The sequence below is a fragment of the Pseudonaja textilis genome, chromosome 3 (assembly GCF_049901715.1).
Source record: "Pseudonaja textilis isolate UNSWEBS1 chromosome 3, rPseTex1.2, whole genome shotgun sequence".
NCBI lineage: Eukaryota > Metazoa > Chordata > Lepidosauria > Squamata > Elapidae > Pseudonaja > Pseudonaja textilis.
In genome coordinates this window covers 167,459,692-167,481,084 of record NC_141992.1, presented here as the reverse complement: position 1 = coordinate 167,481,084, position 21,393 = coordinate 167,459,692, and the positions used below count along the sequence as shown (strand labels likewise).

Here is a 21,393-nt window from a genome sequence, read left to right as displayed (position 1 = left end):
GCAGCAGATGACTTGATCTCTAAAATGCATTCCAGAGACAAATAACTCCCACCTTCTCTTCTCCCTAAATTAATATTTTATTTATCCTTCACGCCTTCACTGGAGAATTCTCCAACCTTTTAAAGCAGATGAATAGAAACGACTTTTATACCTTTATAACTCCCCTGTCATCTTTCATATTATTAGAGAGTTTGAGTAGTTTTATGATTTTAGGCTGAACTTTTCAGTGATAGATTATTATTTATTATTATATATAGTGTCAGTTCACAGTCAAGAGTTTGGGTTAGTCTTCTATACTAGTTATTACTACTGATGTTAGTCAGTAAACTACCTTCTTTCATAAGTTTATGGGTGCGTTGTATGTGCAGATTGCTGAATATTTGTGGTGACTTCACACTAACTGAGCAAAAAAACAACCTTTCTATTTGAATCTAATTAAATAATACTCTCCCAGAGCAAAATATAGAGAGTCATTGGTTTAATCTTTTAGTGAAAATTATTACAAGGATTACATACTAGTCGTGTCCCAATATTTGAGGAGGTCAACCTATTTTCCAAAGCACCAGAAGGCAAGAAACAATGGATGGAAACTAATCAAGGAGAGAAACAACCTAGACCAAAGGAAAAAATTCCTAACAGTGAGAACAACCAACCAGTGGAACAGCTTGCCTTCAGAAGATGTAGGTGGTCCATCACTGGAGGGTTTTAAGAAGAGACTGGACAGCCAGTTGTCTTGAATGGTATAGGGTTTCCTGCTTCAGCAGGGGATTGGACTAGAACACCTCCAAGGTCCTTTCCAACTCTGTTATTCTGGTAATCTGCTATTCCATTAGTTGCCCCAGAGTATTTCATTTTGAATTGTGTTCAGCATTTAAGGAGAGATTTCTCTCTTTTTCTCATTTTTAGCTTTGAAAAGTTGTGTTCAGAAAACAAACAAGAGTTAGTCAGATATTTACAAGGAAGAATATTGAAGTGTTTGGACTGACATTGAAAGTTGCATGAAATTGGTGCTGATTTTTTCTAAAGATAGGGAAAGCACTGGCACCGAGCCTCTGAAATCCAAATTTCTGTAGCATAACTTTTAAAATCAACACATTTAGGATCAGATAAATTGTATGTGGATATTCTTTAAGTAGAGTTTGAAGTTGTTATGCCTCTCTCCTGCTCTCAGTTCAAGGTCGACCTGATCTGCAAATGATAGCGTGGTATTTTCTTGTAGATATTGCCATGCATTCTTGAAATTTATAGTTTCCAAATCTAGTCATGTTTAGATTAGATTTAGTAAACCCTAACTGGTATGACTATTTTGTTCCATTGATTTCAGTAGGTCTTTCCTTTTGCAAGTTTTGTTATCTTCACCAGGCTCTTCCAGTCTAGATCTTTATAGCTCTATGTAAATCTATTCTTCAAGGTCTGAAGTTGATTATGTTCTTTGGTCTGGCAATAGGATTTGGTTGGTCTTGTCAGTTTTTACCTAATAATTTGCCTATGATCCAAATTAAGATGAGGAAAACAACATAAATTGGATTGGCTCTCCCTGGGCTTTTTTCTGCTTTCCATTTATGTTTCTAATTCCAACCACAAGAAAACAATCAAGCTTAGAGAGGATCCCTCATTTGAATGAATGAATTCTTTATTGGCCAAGTGGGATTAGACACACATTGGACACACAAGGATTTTTTCTTGGTGCATATGCTCTCAGTGTACATAAAAAGAAAAGATACATTCGTCAAGAATCATAAGGTACAACACTTAATATAGCCATAGGGTTTAAATAGGCAATCAAATCATACTAGGAAACAATATAAATCGTAAGGATGCAAGCAAGTAGGAGGGAATGGGTGATAGGAGTGATGAGAAGATTAATAATGATAGTAATGCAGACTTAGTAAACAGTTGGATAGTGTTGAGGGAATTATTTGTTTAGCAGAGTGATTTCAACCTTGAGCTACACATATTCTCCCTTACACATATTCTCCCTTATCAGCTTTGATTCCCTTTGAAACTTGGTAGGTCTTAGTAGACCATTTGATGCAATGAAGAACCACATTTGTTGTCATCTGCAGTACCTATTTCCTATAGCAGAAAAGGCCTTTTAAATTTGGGTTTCTATATGAAATTAGCTTTTTATGCACATATGCATTTTTACATAATTATCGGAATTGAGAAGACTAGTAAGCAGCAGGCATCTGGTTGAACGGGATTGTTAAAAATTTAGAAATAATTGTATTTTTAAAATATTTGAGTATGTCACATGTTCATACAAAGCATTATTGTTCATTAGTCTAATTCTTCTGCAACTTTGGGATACCTTTCTGTTTCATTTGAGTTCTGTATGCTGTCGTTTAATTTTGTTCAGGAAGCATCCCAATTTTATGTGTAGCATTTTCCACAGATATCTGGGATAGGCCCATTGAAAGAAGAAAAGAGGTGCTCCCTTGTTTGAGCTCATTTTGGTGGCAGAGCACTGAATGGAATGGAAGTACTGGTACTTAAAATAGAAAGATTATATAAGACAATACAGGTGTAGTGATCATTAATTCAATAGCATAATTCTTAATTATTAATATGCTTCACAATATAACTCATTCCTGAAACTACTTTTACACATGGAGAAGTCTAAGTGACATTTTCACTGATACACTGGAGTTTGGTTTTTTAAAATAGCTGTAAAACTGTTAGAACCTCTCACAATAATGTAACCGGTACTAAACAAAGCAGCTTGTGCTTTCTGCCAAATTCCTGTTAAGCAAATCTTTGATAAAATTAGATGCCAACCTTTTACTGGAGCGAAGCCAACACTTCAAAAAGCTTAAGTTGCTACAGACAGAACAGCAAAAGTATAATGCTGAATTGTTTGTCGGGTGATACTTGTTCAAAATTAAATTCAGTGCATTTAATTTATAAAAATATTTCTTCAAAAGAAAGCCAGAAACTTTGATTAAAATGGAGAGGGGAAAGAAAGAATTGGACTGGAGAGTATCAGTTTGTACACTTTCAGCATATGGAGAATGAAAGAGGTTTTCTTTTTCTTTTTTGCACAAATGGAAATAGCTCTGGTTGTTCCGCGTCATATTGTAAGGCTATAATTGAATTACCATTATAATTTTCAACAGTTTTGAATAGATTGATCAGTACCATTTGCCCATTAGTTTGCATGCATTACAGATCTGGTTTCACTAGCAAGCATAAAATTTTTCTTCATTCTCACTTCAGACAAATAACAGTTCTACTAACCAAGAAGAAAATTAGTAGCAGGTGAAAAACATTTTCACTGAGGCAGAAAACAAAATATTATTTGAAATATGATCTTTTTATTAACTAAACCTACCTTAATTCTTCACCGAGATTGGATACAGCTTGCTCAGTTATTCAGCAGGAACACATATTGTGAAAAGAAATGTGTTGTATTCTATACGTAGAGGGTTAGCAGGTTTTGAACTAGATTTTTAAAAATCTTTTGGGGTGTTTACTTGGCCTATGATGAAATAGGAGGTAATTGAGACCTCTCTCTATGTATATTTGGCAACCTCTATTTTTATTAATAAATATTTAAAAAATTGTAATTTTGCTTGTGGATATATTAAGCAGAATTCATGCCATACAGAATAAAAAAAATGGTTTTCTCTCTCTCTCTGCTCTCATTCATTTTAGTGAAGCCTGTCTAGTTTGATTGCATAGCTGTGATTTAGATGCATATTACTAATTTAAAGTTGAAACAGTGATGTTGGGTATCATTCAACTTAATGGAAACAGTTGAATGTATGATAAGAATGTACCATTGGTGGCTTTAAAGGAACATGTGCCAGCAAAAACAGCCTCTAGAATTATTCTAGAGTTACTAAATTCTAATTTTGAACATGACAAAATGAAAATGAAAAAATGGATAACTAAGCAATATCATATTAATAACATTGAATTAAATTTAGATTACACTAAGTCATAGTTAGTTAATTTCTCCTTATCATTGGTGTGCCTTCAGTGTGCATATTTGGGAGAGTTGCCTCACACATGTTTTTGTGCCTATCTGTTCTAGTACTATACTACCTATTTTGTGCCTTTCCAGATAGTTTGGAAAGTGTCACCAATGTAAAGAACTGTAATCTAAAGTCTGGGAGGATGCAGATTGAAATTAGCATACTGGAATAAAACCTAGCTCTAGTTTTCACTCAGCTGTGAAGCTGTATTGGGTGAGTCACATTGTTTTCTTAAACAGCTTTACAGAATTGTTGTAACCGTGAAAACAAAAAAGAAAATAAGTAATTAATTACATCAGGCTAAAAGTTTGGAGATTTTTATCAGCTTCATGCCAAAGCCAAATATGAACATTATTCAATATTTTTGTACATTTCAAAGTATAATTAATACTACATAGTACATTAAAACATTTTGCAGTGATGTAGATTTAATTCATTCATAATAATGTCCATATGGCATTGGTTCTAATAATCTATTTTGTTTTATGTTGTTCTGCTCTTCTATGACTGTTTATGTTTTCTTTCCATAAATTCTTGTAATATCATATATTAGGGATGATATTATAAAAAGGTCCTCATTTAGCAACCATAATTGGAACCACCAGCTCCATTGCTAAGTGAAACAACCAATAAATGGAATTCACATGATGGTGACTGTGCTTTCCTTTTCCTACTCCCCTCACCCTTTAGAATGCTTACTAGGATAGGCAGCTTGTAGCTCCTGACTGTAATTGATAAAACTAATCAATTTCATACATGCCCTTTTGTTTGCTTCCCCTCCTAAATTATTTTACTTCAGCCTTTCCTCCACACCTCCCCTCTCTGGTATGCTTACCTCAGTGCTGGAATAATTAGCAGGAGGGGAAATAGTGTTGGTATTTATATTTTGAGGAGAAGGAAGAATTGCAACAGGTAAATGGTATACAATGAAGAATATATATTGAAAAAAACTTATTTGCTTTTTATTTATCCCTTTCCCTTTTTAAAAGCAATCTCTCACTCTCCGATGGTGGGAGGAAGAAAAAATGACCTCTGTAGCAATGGTCTGACCCATTTTTTCTCTCTCTAACCCCCCCCCCCCCCAGCAAAATGGAGAGATTAGGAGGGAAAGGGAATCCAAGAGAGTAATAAGCAAGCACACAATGGGGAATACACTGGTCTGTTTACATAGCATGCTGGTGGTTCCCAGCCCAAGTGCACTCAGGGATCCCAGAGCCACTGCATTCCTTTATTCCTCATTATGTGGCTTTTTATTCTTTTGTAATCTCTCCAATCTCTGCACTTGGATAGGAGAAAAAGAAAAGAAAAACAGATCCGGCAAGGACAACATGTGCTGAATATAATGGCAATCATGTGACTGAGGAACACTGCAAAAGTTGAAAATGAGGGCATTGCTCATAAACTTATTTTACAGCACCACTGTTACTCTGAATGGTCATTGAATGAGGCAGTTGGTAACTGAGATCCACCTGGACTGGCATAGTTTTCTATGGTCATTCCTAACTACACAGCTCTAAGTTATGCAATGTCATCAGTTTTCTTCTGGCTAACTTGCAGTTCCAAACTGGTAACTGAACTGTTTCATACAACTGAGAGTATTCATTTTGTTTCTGCATTGTGTATTATAAAGAACAATTAAATCTATTTTACACTTGCTGAGTTGGAGATTTTTCAAGCAGGGAGCTTTTCTAGCAAGTTGTTGCCAGTATTTAGCTACTTTGTATCTCCTCCTTGATTCAATTGCTCACCACTATGAGACAGACACAACAATTAATGAGTCTGAGGAGTAATAATCAAACATGTTTTCTTGACATAGTGATTGTATTATCTATCACAGTGATGGCGAACCTTTTCGGCACCGAGTGCTGAAAAGGGAGCATGCACACGCTCATCGGGGCCACAACCTGGAAGAGGAGCAGCCCAGGGGGCATGTGCACACTGGGAAATCAACTTCCGGTTTCTGCCACATGCATGTGCACCAGTCAGCTGGTTTTCTGGTTTCTGGCATGCATGCATGCACAGCGATCAGTTGGCCGGTTTTCCAGAGCTGGTCTTCCAGTTTCCAGCACTGCCTCACACATGAAGGCCAGCAGATTTTCACACGTGCATGCGTGCCAGAAACCCAGAAGAGGAATGGGTGACACCACACGTGCCAGGTGACATGGCTCCACGTGCCACAGGTTTGCTATCATGGATCTATCACATATAAATGTACAGGCCTTTACCTACGGTTAATGATCTTGGAAGTGGTCTTTCTTAAATACAGGTATTTGCATTCTACTTAGCTTTATTTCACAAAGATTGAATCATTAGCAGCTCCCTTGTGAGATTAGCAAAATATCTAATTGCACTATAAATAAAAAACCCCAGTATTTACAGGAAATAAGGGTTATTAAAGATATTTCAATGTCATATTAAGAGAAATTAGATTAAGATTTTGGCATTTATCTTGTATTTATTGCACATTATCATTAATTGCAAATAGCATATAATAGTTTCAGATATCTTCATTTAGAAAGTTTTCATTGTGCTATTCTTATAACCCAAATGGAGAATATGTTATGAGTACTTTAGAAAGTCCTGTTGAAATAAGTGAATCTTATAGAGATAATTAAAATCATAGTCTGTACAATTATACTATAATAGAATATACATTCTAATAGTATAGCATAATAAAACTTACAATATTAACATATGATTAATATTTCTGGAAGAAAAAACTGGATAAGAATGTTAAAAGATAATAGCTTCAAGAAAAGACAAACACTAAAGTATGGATGAATTAATTTTTACTTCAGTTGTAAAAATGCTTTATTTATTTAATCTATTTATTAGATTTTAATCCTACCTTTAATACTTTATAATAAACTCAAGGCAGCGAACATACCCAACACTTTCCTCCCCCTCTTTTCCTCACAACAACAACCCTGCGCGAGAGATAGAAAGTGACTGACCCAAAATCACCTAGGCAAAATCACCTAAACCTAAACCTAACCTCTACACCAATCTGGCTTTTTTTGGTAGACATAAATAAGTACCAGAATATTTTTGATTTGTTATTATATACCAACAGGTAGAATTAAAAATACAAAACATACAATGTGTGTAAAAATGTCAAAAAAGAAACAAAAGAAACTAATGACAAAATAATCCTAAATACATAATGCATATTACAAAAGCTTTATCTAGGCAAATCAGATTTAACCTGTACAGAATCATATTTTGTCCACATAGAATCATACTCATCAATCTTTTCATGCATTGATAAGTAATTCAGTTCAAAAATGGAAAGTGTAAAAATTTATAATTCAATTGGAGTAGTAGCTTCTTTCCCAAAGCACAGCCACTGTTTTAGCTCTGCTTCAAGTTCAAGAAATCCAAAAGTCTTCATAGATAAATTCCAAGGTTTGAATTTGATATATAATTGAGCACAACATTAAATTATTTAAATCTTATTCCTCTTGGTAGAATCATATTAATAAATATTTAATTCTCCATCTGAAACAGAGTTACTCTATAGCAAGACCAAATCATATGTTTTAAAATCCTTTCAATTACAGTGCATTGGTAGAGTCCAAATAGTTTTGTAACCTTAGTGAGCATCGTCATTTTTCAGAAGTTCTCAAAAATCTCTCTTGTTTAAGCCACAACACATTTCCAAACCTCTGTATTGTATGGAATTGATATTGATCGTGAATACCCTGAATTTTTTTAAAAAAATAGGGCTTCCCAGATTTGCATGGGATTATCGTCTCATTGATTGACTTTATTTCAGCTTGAAATGCTAGAAGTTCAATACTTTTGCCACAATGAGCTTTGAATAATTTTCCTAAATGAATAAATGAAGATGACTCATTTGTTTAAATGGGCTGTCTTTGATTGAATTTTAGGACTTGTGTGGAAAAAAGATCACATTTTAGGTCACATTTATGCAGAAATAATTCAAAATAGTTTACAACCTATGAGTATCCCTGTAACTATATTGCCCATTAAGTAATTGTATGGGTTCTCTAACAAGTCTTGTACTGACTTAAATCAGAAGCAGTATCAAATTAATAAATTGCAACTAGAGATTTTTTTTTTCATTGTTTAAATAAATAAATATTAGAGACATTATTTTAAGCAGATTTCACCTTGGCAAATGGCAGCATGTTGTCAATTGTTGGGATTTGTGCACTCAGGGACATAGAGGTATTTTATTACTAGTTTATTTCTGTCTGACCTTCTGAAACCCCTGTTGGTGTTTTGAGTCACACAGGGTATGTTTCATGGGTTGGATGCATGAACTTCACTGTCACCCATCACTTTTAAAATGATTTTTAAAGCTAATAAATATTAGAGGAAGAAAGCATCTAACCAGACAGAAATGTGTTTTCAAACTGTGAGCAGCAAACCTTTGGTGTGGGAAAAATTCTTCACGTAATTACGTTTTTAATCTCATTGATATCTGCTTAATGAAAGACTAATGCATTTTACATAGAAATGCATGGAAATAAAACAGAAAATATGTTTTAGTTATTTACAGCCAATAGATGTAATAGCTAAATAATAAACGGCTGCTTAAGATTAAAAGATTAAAAGCCTTTGCCTACAGTTCCTGTTCTAAGCTTCTAGTTTGCCAGTTGTCTTCTTGGACATAATTCTAGGACAGGAATATAAAAATAAAGAGACATGGCAGAGCATCTAAAAACAGACTGAGAGAGAAATACAGAGAATCGGAAAATGAAACCAACAAATCATTACGTTGAATCCCTGAGCATTTTGAGACTGTAAATGAAAAATCTTCAAAGAACCTCAGTTAAAAAGCAGCTAAGTAGAATAAATGTATTTGGGTTACCACAGAGATTGAAGAATTACCTTCTCCAAGGGACGATGGGTCTGGGTACACAAATTCTGAAATCAGGTATCTGGCATGCAAAAAACTGTGAAGGGTGGCAAAATTAACTTTATGCTTAACTCAGAATTTGTGCCATGTTTCTGGTTCATTTTTTGAAACTCTTTGAGGTTAAAATATGTTATTCATTTGTTCATTTATTTATTGTTTATTATGCTGCTGCAATGTGCAGTGAAATGTCTCAGCATCTTAAGATGCTGAGTTTGTCAGCTGGAAAGCTGACAGCCCAGGCTTGAGACCCAAGGATCACATGATGGGGTAAACTCTTGTTATTCGTCCCAATTCCTACCAACTTAGCAGTTCAAAAACATGCAAATGTGAATAAATAAATAAGTACCACTTTGGCAGGAAGATTACTGTTTTCCATTTTCATGCTGGGCAGATAACAATGGAAGCATCTATTAGGCAATGCAGTCTCTCTCAGCTAAGAATCAGGGATGAGCACTGCTCACTTGAGTTGATCGTGACAGGTCAGGAGAAACCTTTTGCTGCTGCAAAACTTCTATACATCAGTAGTCTCACATCTTTTTTAGTAAGCTTCAACACAATACGGTGTTATGGTGTCGTCCTCTTTCTCTATGCTTATATCCAGCTTTGTAATGTACTTAGATGAATGGGCAAATCAGTTGATGTCACCACCTGAAAAACCTTTAGTTCCCCGAGCCATTGAAAAGCTGAGTGCTATTTAATATTCTGAAATCCAAGGATGAAAGCACAGTCTGTTAATTGTCAACATTTGATTTGAAGTTTTATTTTTAAAGGATAGATTAATGAATTTTGGAACATTAGCCCATCATTCCTGTAATATAAAACTCCTGACAAGCTGGCACAATAATTCGTTCTGTTCCTCAAGTCTTATTTATGCATTTTCCAGTGGAAATAGGCCAACAGACAACACTGTTGTATGTATGTTTACTAGAAGTAAATTTCACTAAGTTAAGTGATTTAAGAAAACGTAGGATTGTAAATTACGTTTGGTATTTTTTTTCCTACTCTTCTTTCTCTATCTTTGATTTATTTGGAAACCAGGTAACATTTTTAAGAATTTCCCTCTTTTGAATTTCAAATCTTTTTGCCTTGCACAAATAAATTCTACATCTCTGGCAATTCCAAGAAGTGTTCCAATGATAGTTGAGAGCATAATTCAAAGCATGAAATTAAAATGCTAAAATTTAAACTAGAAAACTTTTATAGAAAATGTTTCAAATTATACAGAATAATGTATGGAAATCACAACACAGTATTATTTATTTCTGGCTTAATATCTTCATTTGAAGGAATATTTCTTGGTTAGTGTTACATGCAGCAAGAGCATATAATTCCAGAATATTGCTAGTAAACTGAATTGAGACATAATTTGAATAGATAGAGCATAGGAAGAAAATAAAACTTCACTTTGCTTCAAGAAACATCTGTTCAGTCACTCTCTCCTTACAATTCTATTTTTTCCTTTTCTACCCAATAGAAATTTAGCATACTGAATGTTATAGAAAATAGAATTTTCATTATATTGTTTTGAAGCTGCAAGTTATCCAAACTCCTTGAGACTTTTTATCTCCTGAGCAGGCTTGTACCTTTGTTTTTTCAGCAAAAGTGACAAAAGCATTCAGCAACCATCCAATTCATCAATTTTCATCTCATAGGTGGAACTTCTGGGTCATAAAAATGGAGGTCCCATGATGTTACATGTTACTAGGGCTCAGGAGCGACATAAAGGCAGTTCACCCCGGTGATGTCACAAAGGTGGGACTCTAACTCATGTAGCACACTTGTAAACCTTTCAAGGTACATCAGTGTGCTGCAGCACAGTTGTTGAAAACCATTGAATCAGCTTCAGGACTACGCTCTAGTTTCTAAATATGTCCCTTTAAATTAGTGTAGAGGAAATATACTCTTTTTCTTGCTTGATTTGTCAGATGTGTGTGTTGGATATTCACCCCATCTCATAGCTTGATTGTTTACAACAATTACAAAATACAACAATTAAATATTCATGATAAATCAGAATGTAAGCTATTCAGAGTTACAAGTTAACACAATCTTGATGATATCATAAATTCACCCCAAAGTTCTCTAAAATAATTTGGAAGCGTTTTAATGATGGAGCCAATCTTTTCTTTAAGGAAAGTCCATAATAGAGAACAGGGACATCATGGGAGTCTTGGATCCCTTTCACTTCCTGGAAATAGGTACTACTTCATCATAGGAGAGATGCCTTAATCCCACATACCCAGATGACAAGTATATAAGATTTCAAACATGCACTGAAGATATTTCCAAAAGCACTATGAACTGGGGGAGGATTTGGGGCCAAGTTGCTCCCTTTCTACAAATAAAAATATACAGGGAATTTACATATTTATTTAAAGTCTTAGAGGATAGCCTATCTTAAAACCACAACTCTGGGTAGCTCACCACCATTGATTTCCTCAGAGAATCACAAGAACACATTTTTCTTATTGCAGAAGTGGCTTTTGTATGAAATACCAATAACAGCAAGTATGTGTAGTATTTTAAGGTTTTACATGGTTGCATCTGTCTCTCTGCATTTCAATAGATGCTTCCTTCCTTGACTTTAGTGAAATGTATCATTTTTTTCAAGTATAGTTAAATTTGTGTCCTTCAATTGCTGTATAAGACAAATGTGGGTCTAATAGATTCCACTATTTTTCAGTCTCAAAGAAATAAATGAAATTAAAAAAAAGTTTTTAGTAGTTAACTGAAATTTTGAAAAGAACACAAAGTTGTTTTTTAGGATACACAGACCAAGCTGCATTTTATAACAACTTTAAAAGATAGTTGTTTTCAGCAGCAAAATACTGTCTTTTGGGTACTGGGAAAATCTGATATCTTGGCAACAGAAACATTGCTTGGAAGGGGGGCCTCTAGATTATATTTCATGTCACTGAGTGGGAACCAAGAAGGAATTTTAGTACAAAAAACAAGTCATAGTTCAAAGGCGTATCTGTTAGACATAATCAGTTTTAAATCACTGAATAAAGGCTTGTATTTTCAGAGCAACTTTGTCACATACAGACATTTTTTTACACATATATAATGTAATAACTAGAGATGTAACTGCTGTTAAGTAATAAACAGGAATTATTAAGTAACGTGTTAAAAAGTACTTGTTTTAGAAAGACTGAAAGTAAAAAGAACATTATAACAATATTTTGGTAAAAAGAAACCTGATTTGATGGCACTTAGTAAAAAGACTATGAAGGAAACAGAGGCAATATATTTTCTATAAGGAAGAGGAAGAACTGAAAAAATGTAAATGCAATTTAGCTTGTCTACGTAGTATGAATATGATGAGGGAGAGCATGTGAAGGAAGCCAAAAAAAGTAATCAAATATAGGCTGAAATAAGAATTCTACTTCAGTTTGCATGTTATAGCATGTATATATTGTACAGTCACCATATGTCTTTATTTATAAAGGACAGTTCTTAATTTAAACTCTTAGATTTATTTATTTTTCAAAAACTTAGTTTTGCCCTTTATTTTGGTCATTTAACTTTTATTGTACAAATAGTACCACATAATGCTCAATCTTTCACATTCTTCTGAAAAATATCGAAATTGAATTGACTTTAAATAAAATAAATAGATGCATTTACACATACTGTTTGATTTTACACATGTTTATTAGAATATGAATTTTTCTTGGTTTTCCTCTTGAATTTTAAAATAAAGACTTGTAAAGCAAAGTGATGAAGGTAAACAGCTTTTTATCCTTATGAACTTTTTTTAGACTGTGCCTTTTTCAGTTTATTTTTTCCAAGAAAATATGGTGACCATAATATATTGGCACTCCCACCTACAAATCATATCAGCTTTCAGTTACTTTGTGATGCTGAAGTTCTCTAGGTATAGTTCCAATACGTTTTCTTCTTACAAGAATATTTGCTGGTAAGATTGTTTTAGATCAGCCATCCTGCAAACTTTTAAAATGAAGTATTGGAATGAGTAGCTGATCAGTAATAATATCAATTTATTTACTTCTACCAGTGTGTGTTAAACTTGATTTGATAAAATTGCTTTATTTAAAATTATAAATATATTTCAATACTTCTTACTAATCTTTGTAAGCTAAAGTCCTTAGGAAGTCATTCTGTTAAGTTTATTTGCCATTTTTCTCATTTTTCCATTTGTGGCAGGTATGAAACCAGCTAACAATACACCTTCTATCTGTTTTTGGAATTATTGTATTGCCCTGAACTTACCCAAATGGTATATATTATTCTGTTACGGATACATTACAGTGATAAAATGGCAAAGAATGCATTACCTATTTGATTCTGTCTCCTGTAAAAAGGATTTTTCATGGAATTGGAAGCTCCACTGAAGCTAGCCATGATCAGATATGAATACATTTAATTGATCTCCATTTCTTTTTGTTTGTTCCAAAATTCTTTTTGTCTGTTCCAAAATATGTGAATTTTGTGGTTATTCAATTTTGAATGCCTCATCATGATAATGGAAAAATTAATTCAGTTCTATCTATAGTAAAAACATGAATATTCTGCTGGCATTTTAAAATTGAAAATATGAAGGGTTGTTCACACATAAAGGTGTGTGTTCCAGTCTGAATCAGCAGTGTGAGTTGAGAGACTCTTCATATATTTTCAGAATGATATAAGGCATTGTTCAGATATTTTTTTTCAATGCACATTGAGATGCGAAATGTCCCCCGTGATTTGTCTCCAACATCTGCTAATTACATATATTTCTTTACAACACGGAAGTTCCTTTCTTAGCTATCATAGAAAACAGCTGTTGATAGTCATGTCATCTATTAATATAGCTAATCATTTTGAATGCCCCATGAACTCATAACTATCTTACATCCTGTGGTAATGAATTTCAGAAGTTGTTTATTTGTTATTGGGTTATCAACTGAAAATCTATTGCTGCTTTCACAAGACTCCCCAGAATGCAATATTTTAATGTAGTTTTAGGTTTAGCAAGATTAATAACTGTATCTTTTTCTTCTTTCTCTTTCTTCTGTTTTTATTACTTTATTTTAAAATAGTATAAATATTTCTGAAATTATTGGTGTATTATCTCTCAGGCAAATATTAAGTAATATATAATAACACAAATAATTTCTAGATGAGGCAGAATATATATAAATGAAACCATATTTAAGGCACTTAATGACAGAAATAGCTTTATAGATATATTTCAAGAAATAATCAGAATAAGAAACAAATATTAAAACATATTATAGAAGCAGAAATACATTTACATAACATTCTTAAATTATAGTCAAAAGTACATTTTTATTAAAATGCTTGAACACACACACACACACACAAACACAAATTCATGATATTTTACAGATTTATAAATAGATCTTTTCCTGACTATTTGTCATATGAATTTGTCCATTATATATAAAATATTCCACACACTATTAACTGCTTAGTATTCTCTGGACCTTTTCTTGATCTACAGTTCCCTTTAAAAGTATCCTCAGTGGTGGGCTGCTACCAGTTTGCACCAGTTCTGACAAACCAGATGTTCTGACAAACCAGATGTTAATTTTACATCTGGTTCACCAAACCGGTAATTGAAACAACTGGCTGGCCCCACCTACTCCTCCACTCCCCGGAGGGCCCACATGGAGACTCTGGGAGGGCAAAAAACAGAGCCTTGTGGGGAAACGGGCCTTCCTGAAGTTCTGGAAGGCTGGAAATGGGCCTGTTTCCAGCCTCTGGAGAGGCCATTTTTTCCTTCCTGGAGGCTCGAGGAAGGCCTCTGGAGCCCAGGGAGGGTGAGAAATGGGCCTCCCAGAAGTTCCCGAAGGCCAGAAATGGGTCCATTTCTGGCATCCACAGAGCCTCTGGAGCCCAGGAAGGCCGTTTTTGCCCTCCCAGAGGCTTGAAGAAAGCCTCCAGAGCCCAGGGAGGGTAAAAATTACCTCTCCCCACTGTGGTGCAGAAGGCCGACTAGGCCACGCCTACCCAGCAACCGGGCATAAAACCGGTTGCTAAAGTTTATGAAGCCCATCCCTGTGTATCTTTTTCTCCTTATAAAATCCTTTTGATACTGTATGTAGTAACACAAATTATATACCATATTATAAACTAAACTTTGTGGAGGATTCTATAATAGTATAGTGATTCTGACTTTCATTTTCAATACTTATTCCTAATGTTTATTGTAGTGTTTTTTTACTACAACAGAAAATGAGATGTTATTTTTCAGTGTTCATAATATGTAAATGAATGCCAAACAATGGTTCTTTATACTTTACATCCTTTGCAAAAATAGTTATTAAGTTTTCTGTCCACTAGTGATAACTTTATTTTCCTCTATTTGAAAAACTAATTAAATCATATTTAACATGCATTTACTAATACTAAATTAAATTCAGAAAATATTTCATTTTAATATATAAGAATTGTCACATTTTTCATTGTCAAAATGTAAGTGTGTAGTTAACAAATCTAATCTTTCACCATGAAAATGTGTTGTTCAATCATACTGTCTCTGTTATTATAGTCATTCAATAAGGTTTTACATGTGTCTGGAAGATTATGGCATATTTTTTTCTGATGATTTGGCATTTTTCTTATTTTTTTTTACATAGAAACTATTATATATCAATCCTTTCTTTGTCTTCTGTTTCATATTAAGTTACTTTCTCATGTGTAGGAAATATACTACAGAATGTTTACTTTTCTGGCAATAGTTGGAGATATTTCTGGCACACAATCAATAAAAACAATTTATTTGCATAAAATGTCTTTTTTTTTCTGTACAAGTTATTAATTGTATCCCAAATGCAATTAGAATTTGAACTGAATGATTTAACTGGACTACAAAACAGAATTGCTAACATTATGTATCTTTTCAATGGCCAAAGTATCCAAGATACTTTGAGATTACAATTTCCAAAATTCCCAGCCCTCAAGCTGGGAGTTTTAGTCTTGTTATATCTGAAGGCACTAGATTGGAGAAGATAAATCTAAGTAAACACAGAACTAAAATGTTTATTATCTCACTCCATCAGGCAGAAAAATGTGATAAGAGTGGAGAAGATACATAATAAAATGTCTTGGGTTACATGTGCATAAAATGTAAAGGAAGAGAAATCAGAGACAACTGAAAGCAGAAGTTGTACATTTTTTCAGTCTATTTAAAATATGCAAAGTGTGTCATCTCAGTATATACAACAACAAACTAATGGCAACCTCCTGTTCAGAGTGGAACTGCAATATATTCTAGAATTTAGTTATTAGTAAGTTTTTATGTTTTGTGTAAAGTATGCGTAATTCTGAAATGCTTTCTCTGTACTTTTATTCTTTTGTTCAATAAACCAAGTTGGTATGTCACAATAGAGAAAACAATACAAAATGCCACTTTGACCAAGAGTTCTTAATTCTTTCCTCTGAATGCTGACCAAGGATATTTTCTGAAACAGATTCAGTCGTAGCTTTGCTCAAAGTTCTTTTCTGAGCAGGGTTTATTTTTTCCATCACTCCATCATGCAGTCTCCTGCAAAAGTTTAACTTTGGCTGTTCTTTCTGTTCTTGTTATCTGTCCCAAGAAATGGAAGAATTTCATTAAAAGATCAAAGGCTTAACTGCAAAGATTGTAGAACCAAGTGCTCTTCCATACTTAGATCAGATTTACAGTATGACTCAATAGATTCTTAATCATTTCAAAGCAAATGTAATGTTGTGTTGTAATTTATTTCTTGATCTAAGACAAATTGCTTGTTCTTACTGTTGGAAAATTTATCCTTAGTTCTAGGTTAATCAGCAAGTGGAATGGTTTGCCTGCAGAAGTTGGGTGCTCCATCACTGGATGTATTTTAGAAGAGATTGCAAAGCCATTTTTCTGGAAAGGTACAGGGTATCTTGCTTGAGAAGGGTTGTGGGGTTGGACAAGAAGACCTTCAAGGTCCCTTTCAACTCTTTTATTCTGTATTCTCCAAATAATTTAATTTCCTTAGATTAGAAGCATGTTGTCAGGAACCAGATTTGGAAAAAGTATGTGATGCCAGTTATACAAAAGTGATTTAAGTCCGGAACAAGATGAAAATACTAAAAAGAAACTTAAATTTACTCCATCTTAACACTCTTGAATATAATAGAGAGGGGCAGAAAATACTTTTCAGGCTTTCAGGTTTCCAAATCTGTATTCTGTTTCCTGATCTGGTCTACCAACTAATATCTTTTGAGGATAAAACTTAAAATTTGGAAAATATTCAAAACTATAGAGACAGTATATTACAATTTAAGTCAATAAATATCTGATTAGAAGTATTTTGGGGTCAGTAGTATGTAGAACTGTGCACTATATATTTATTATCCAAATAAATATTAATTCATTAAAATTGACATTATTTGTATGATAAATGTATACACGAATCTTTTTTGATACCTAAACTATTACAAACTTCTTTCCCAGTATAAAAAACTTGGCTATAATATATGCACTCTTAATACAGTTAGGAAATGAGAAACATATGGATAATCCTCTTTATAAAATGTAAAGAATACCAACAAATAATCATTGGTGTATATATATCCTCTTTTGTTTTATTTACTCAGTATTTACAAGTAACAGTCATGTAGCCAAGCTAAACATCCTTAGAAAGATAAAATAATATTAAGGTAATAATCCTTTCTATATTGAGAAGTTATTGAAGAGGACTTTTCTGAAGAGCATTTGCTTGAATAGTTTATTATTTTCTCATATGGGTTTAATTATTGATATTATTTTATTTCTTATGATTTTTTTATTTTAATTATCACACATATTTTGATTTATTGTATTGTAGTTAATTTATATTTATTGTGGATGTTTTAATTGTATGGATGTTCTTGTTTTGTAAACTGTTTATGATTGCATAAGTCATACATAGTTTAAGGTAAATCAAAGTTTGTTCTGGCTTCTTCTTTTTTCATTTTTTTTCCCACAAAAGTATATGCTTTTAAAAAGATCAGTTTTGAAGTATTTTCTGTCTTAGCAATGTAATTCTGTACACTATAATTTTATAACTTTATACATTGATATAAAAATCACCTTATATTACTGTGTTTTCAGAAGTTGATGTTAACAGATACAGTTATCTATACCTTCTCTAGTTTATGAAAAAAACTTACCTGAAAGTTTTAATTGGCCAAAGCACAATGGACAGCAGAAATCAGTATTAGTGGGCCCATGTGATGAGAACTACATCATAGGCAAGATTATAAATTAGCAAAGGAAGTGGGGAAAAAGGAAAAAAAAACAAATTACATTGTGTTCCTGTGAAACTAAATAAAGGAGGAAGGTCCTATCCTACTGGTATTTTGAAGAACGCTAAAGATCTGGCTCTTTGCTCAGGCCTTTGATGAAGATGATTGATGCCCTTTTTTCCTTTCTTGTTCTTCTCTAGGTTTGTTTTCTTTGCCATCATTGTTCTTGTGCTGTTTTTGTTTTGTCTTGTTTCTAATTTACACTTAGGGTGAACCACCCAGAGTCACAGGATGTTGGCAGCAGATAAATTTAATAAATTATTATTTTTATTTATCTACTAGATTTCAATGAAGTTATATGGGAATGGAGTTGATGGACAAAGGCAGGGAAGAGAGAGTGTAAGGATAATTATAAATGTAAAATATATGTCAGAAGTACATATGTGAGAAGATATTAATGAATGCTATTGTGTGCAAATGGTAATAATACATGTTCTAAAGATAAAGTTTGAATTAATGTTATCCAACAGAAAAGGTTGTTTTGTTAAATAAAAATGCTTAGATCGTAAAAATGATAAAGAGCATTAACGGTGATTGCATCATTTCAAAATCCAAGAATCAATGTTAATGGTGACTGTTGATATTTGAAGTGAAAAAGGTCTTGAGCTAGGAAATGGCTCAAATATAAGTTTATTGTATTCATATTTTTCAGGGAAAAATAAGAATATAAATCTAAAACCATGGTTGTTTATGATAAAATATTGAGATACTTGGTGAAGGATAAAGAGTGATGAGTGATTCTGTATGTGGTTCAAGCCATTATTTGGTAATGCCAAAAGTGGATCTTGGGGAGAAAATATTGGAGAGACAGAATAAAAGAAACAAGAATAAAAGTGGAAGAACTGCAGAAAGAAAAATATGAGCCCTGTATTTAAAAGATTAGAAGTTAAGTTAATGTCCTAACAAAGTGAACAGAAATTAGACATAGGCTAGGGGAATATGGAGAGTTACTTAGAGCAGAGCTAAAGAAGTTGAGTTTTGTAGTGCTAATTATGTTGAGTGGAGTATAACATGGATGATTAGTACAAAGGTAAAATAAGACAAGCTGTGAATGAGGAAAGTATAATATAATTGTTGAAAAAATGAGAAGAAATATTGTATAATGTGGAAAGAGAGCAACAATTGCAGAAAACAATTGAAGACAACAAGGTACAAAATTAAGTTAAGCAAAAATGAGACTAATTGGGATGGAAAATAAAACATTATGTATTTACTGCTTTGCTCACTTTGTTATATAGGGCTATAATATGTGGGCTAGGTTTGCTATTAGCAATATAATAATAATGCAGTTGCAATGGGGTATTTAAATGTGTCTTGTAAAATAAGAAATAGCAAGGTCTAGAATGAAGGGGATAAATGAATGTGGATTGAATACAAAAGTGAATAATCAGTATGAAAGAATTACATTGAGGTGATTTAGTCCTATTAGAAAATGAATGAGGATTGAATTACAAAATGGATACATGAAGGGTCACTGCTCAAGAGGAATTGCAAGACTGAGCTAGTAGGATTACTAATTAGTATTTTTACTTGATATATGCTTATGTCTAAGCACAGAACAAGGCCTCTACTCCTCATAATAACCATCTTTCGAGCTGTCCCAAAGTCATCCAGTGACCTTGAGTGGCTAGAGGCGGACTAAAGTCTAGAATCCTGCCATTCCTAATCCATCACTTTAACCTCTACACCTCGTTGAATCTGGTCGTCACAATCAAGGCAGGCTGTCTGTCTGGAGCTGACAAGAGTGTGGAAAAGAGAGAGGTGAGAAATTTAATGAAGTCGTGCTTGGAATTGGGAAAGCCAGGATAGTTTGTAAAGCAATTACGGGGCATTATGAATATGGTTTGTGTAAATTAGTTTTGGCTACTTCTTTTTCTTACCTCGCACCTTTAATTTCTTCCTCTCATTTTTTGTACTTCTGTTCTGTACTCTGAAAACACTGCTTATCATGAAAGGAATAGCATGATGGGTGTGTATGGATGTGTATATGTAGATGGTAACAAGATTATACATCTTTAGGTTCTCCAGTGGTGCATTAACTAAACAAAAAAGACAGCTATTTGCTTTGGGAGGCTAAATTAGACAAGGAATTCCACACAAAAGATTCTCCTATGTTTAGACTTTATAATATAAACAACTAATTTAATGCATCACCAATGATATACAATAGATGCCATCTTACAATTTGACAATGGGTAAAACGCTGATGTAATCTGAGAGAAATTTCAAAGTGATTAATTTGGAATAGAAAAAGATCTGTTGTGTAAATTTCTTTTCCTCCCTTTTATTAAAAACATACAGTTAATGTAATTTAATTGTATATAATTAATAAGACACAATAGCAGCTGGTTTCTATAATATGAACAACACTTTTGGGACTGTGGAAAAAAAAAATGTCGTGCATTTGTTGATTTTTTAAAAAATTAATTTCTTTTTGGAGCTTAATTATGAAAATAAGTTATTCTTTTCCTAGGATGCCTTTCAAACTATTATGACATACCTTTTCTTCATAAAATACACTTTTTAATAATATATCTATAATTTTAGAGCCAAATAGACAAATTTTATAATTTGTCCATATTTATAGCAAGTTTTTTTTAATACTAACACATTTAACAATGGGTAAAAATAATTTTTATCTTTGTTCTTGGTACATTGCTTAAATTTACATGTTATGTTTTGTGTTCTTGTATGTATTTTTTTTTCTGGTATATTTCTACAACTTGTAAAAAAAACATTAAAAATAGATTTGGGCAATTCTTATTTTCTCAGTATTTATTACCACAACTGTGTTCTTTAAGGAAACTTTTAAACAAAGTTCATGTTTCAAGTGGATGTAGATACCAGCAAGGATTGGCTGGATGGAAAGATTGCTTGGCTTACCCGTTGTTTTGCTTGTTGCCCATCCCTACCTCAGGGCATCTTTAGAAGATAGTGATATTACAAATTAAGAATGCTAGCAATTTGATCTGTGCTTGTGAGGCAGTGGGTGGTTTAGAAATAAAAAATATAAATAAATAAATTCTACCAAATGAGACATCCTCAAACTTACTCAATTTACAAGAAAGCTGATGAAGACAATTAAGCGGTTTGTTGAATTTCAGGATATAAAATTAATTTTAAAAAACCAAATGATAACGAAATACCTTTCTGGAAGAATAAAAGTAATGTCAGAAAAGAAGGGGAAGGGGGCGAGTTTAAAGTCAAATGTCAGAATTTGAAAAACATAGAAGTTAGACCTCCTGTTAGGACGTGTATAAAATTGCT

General features: G+C 33.1%; 1 non-coding gene across 6 annotated transcripts in view; it reads left to right on the top strand.

Moving 5' to 3' along the window:
* Positions 1-21,393, top strand: part of LOC113439836 (uncharacterized) — a 159,331-nt gene that overhangs the window by 49,522 nt on the left and 88,416 nt on the right. Inside the window, exons 3-4 of one of the 6 annotated variants that reach the window (XR_015743236.1) lie at positions 16,628-16,728; positions 19,684-19,887. The exons of 4 other annotated variants lie outside the window; for them this stretch is intronic. This is a non-coding gene — a transcript (uncharacterized LOC113439836). The remainder of the gene's footprint in view (positions 1-16,627; positions 16,729-19,683; positions 19,888-21,393) is intronic. One more of the 6 variants, XR_015743239.1, reaches the window with a different exon arrangement.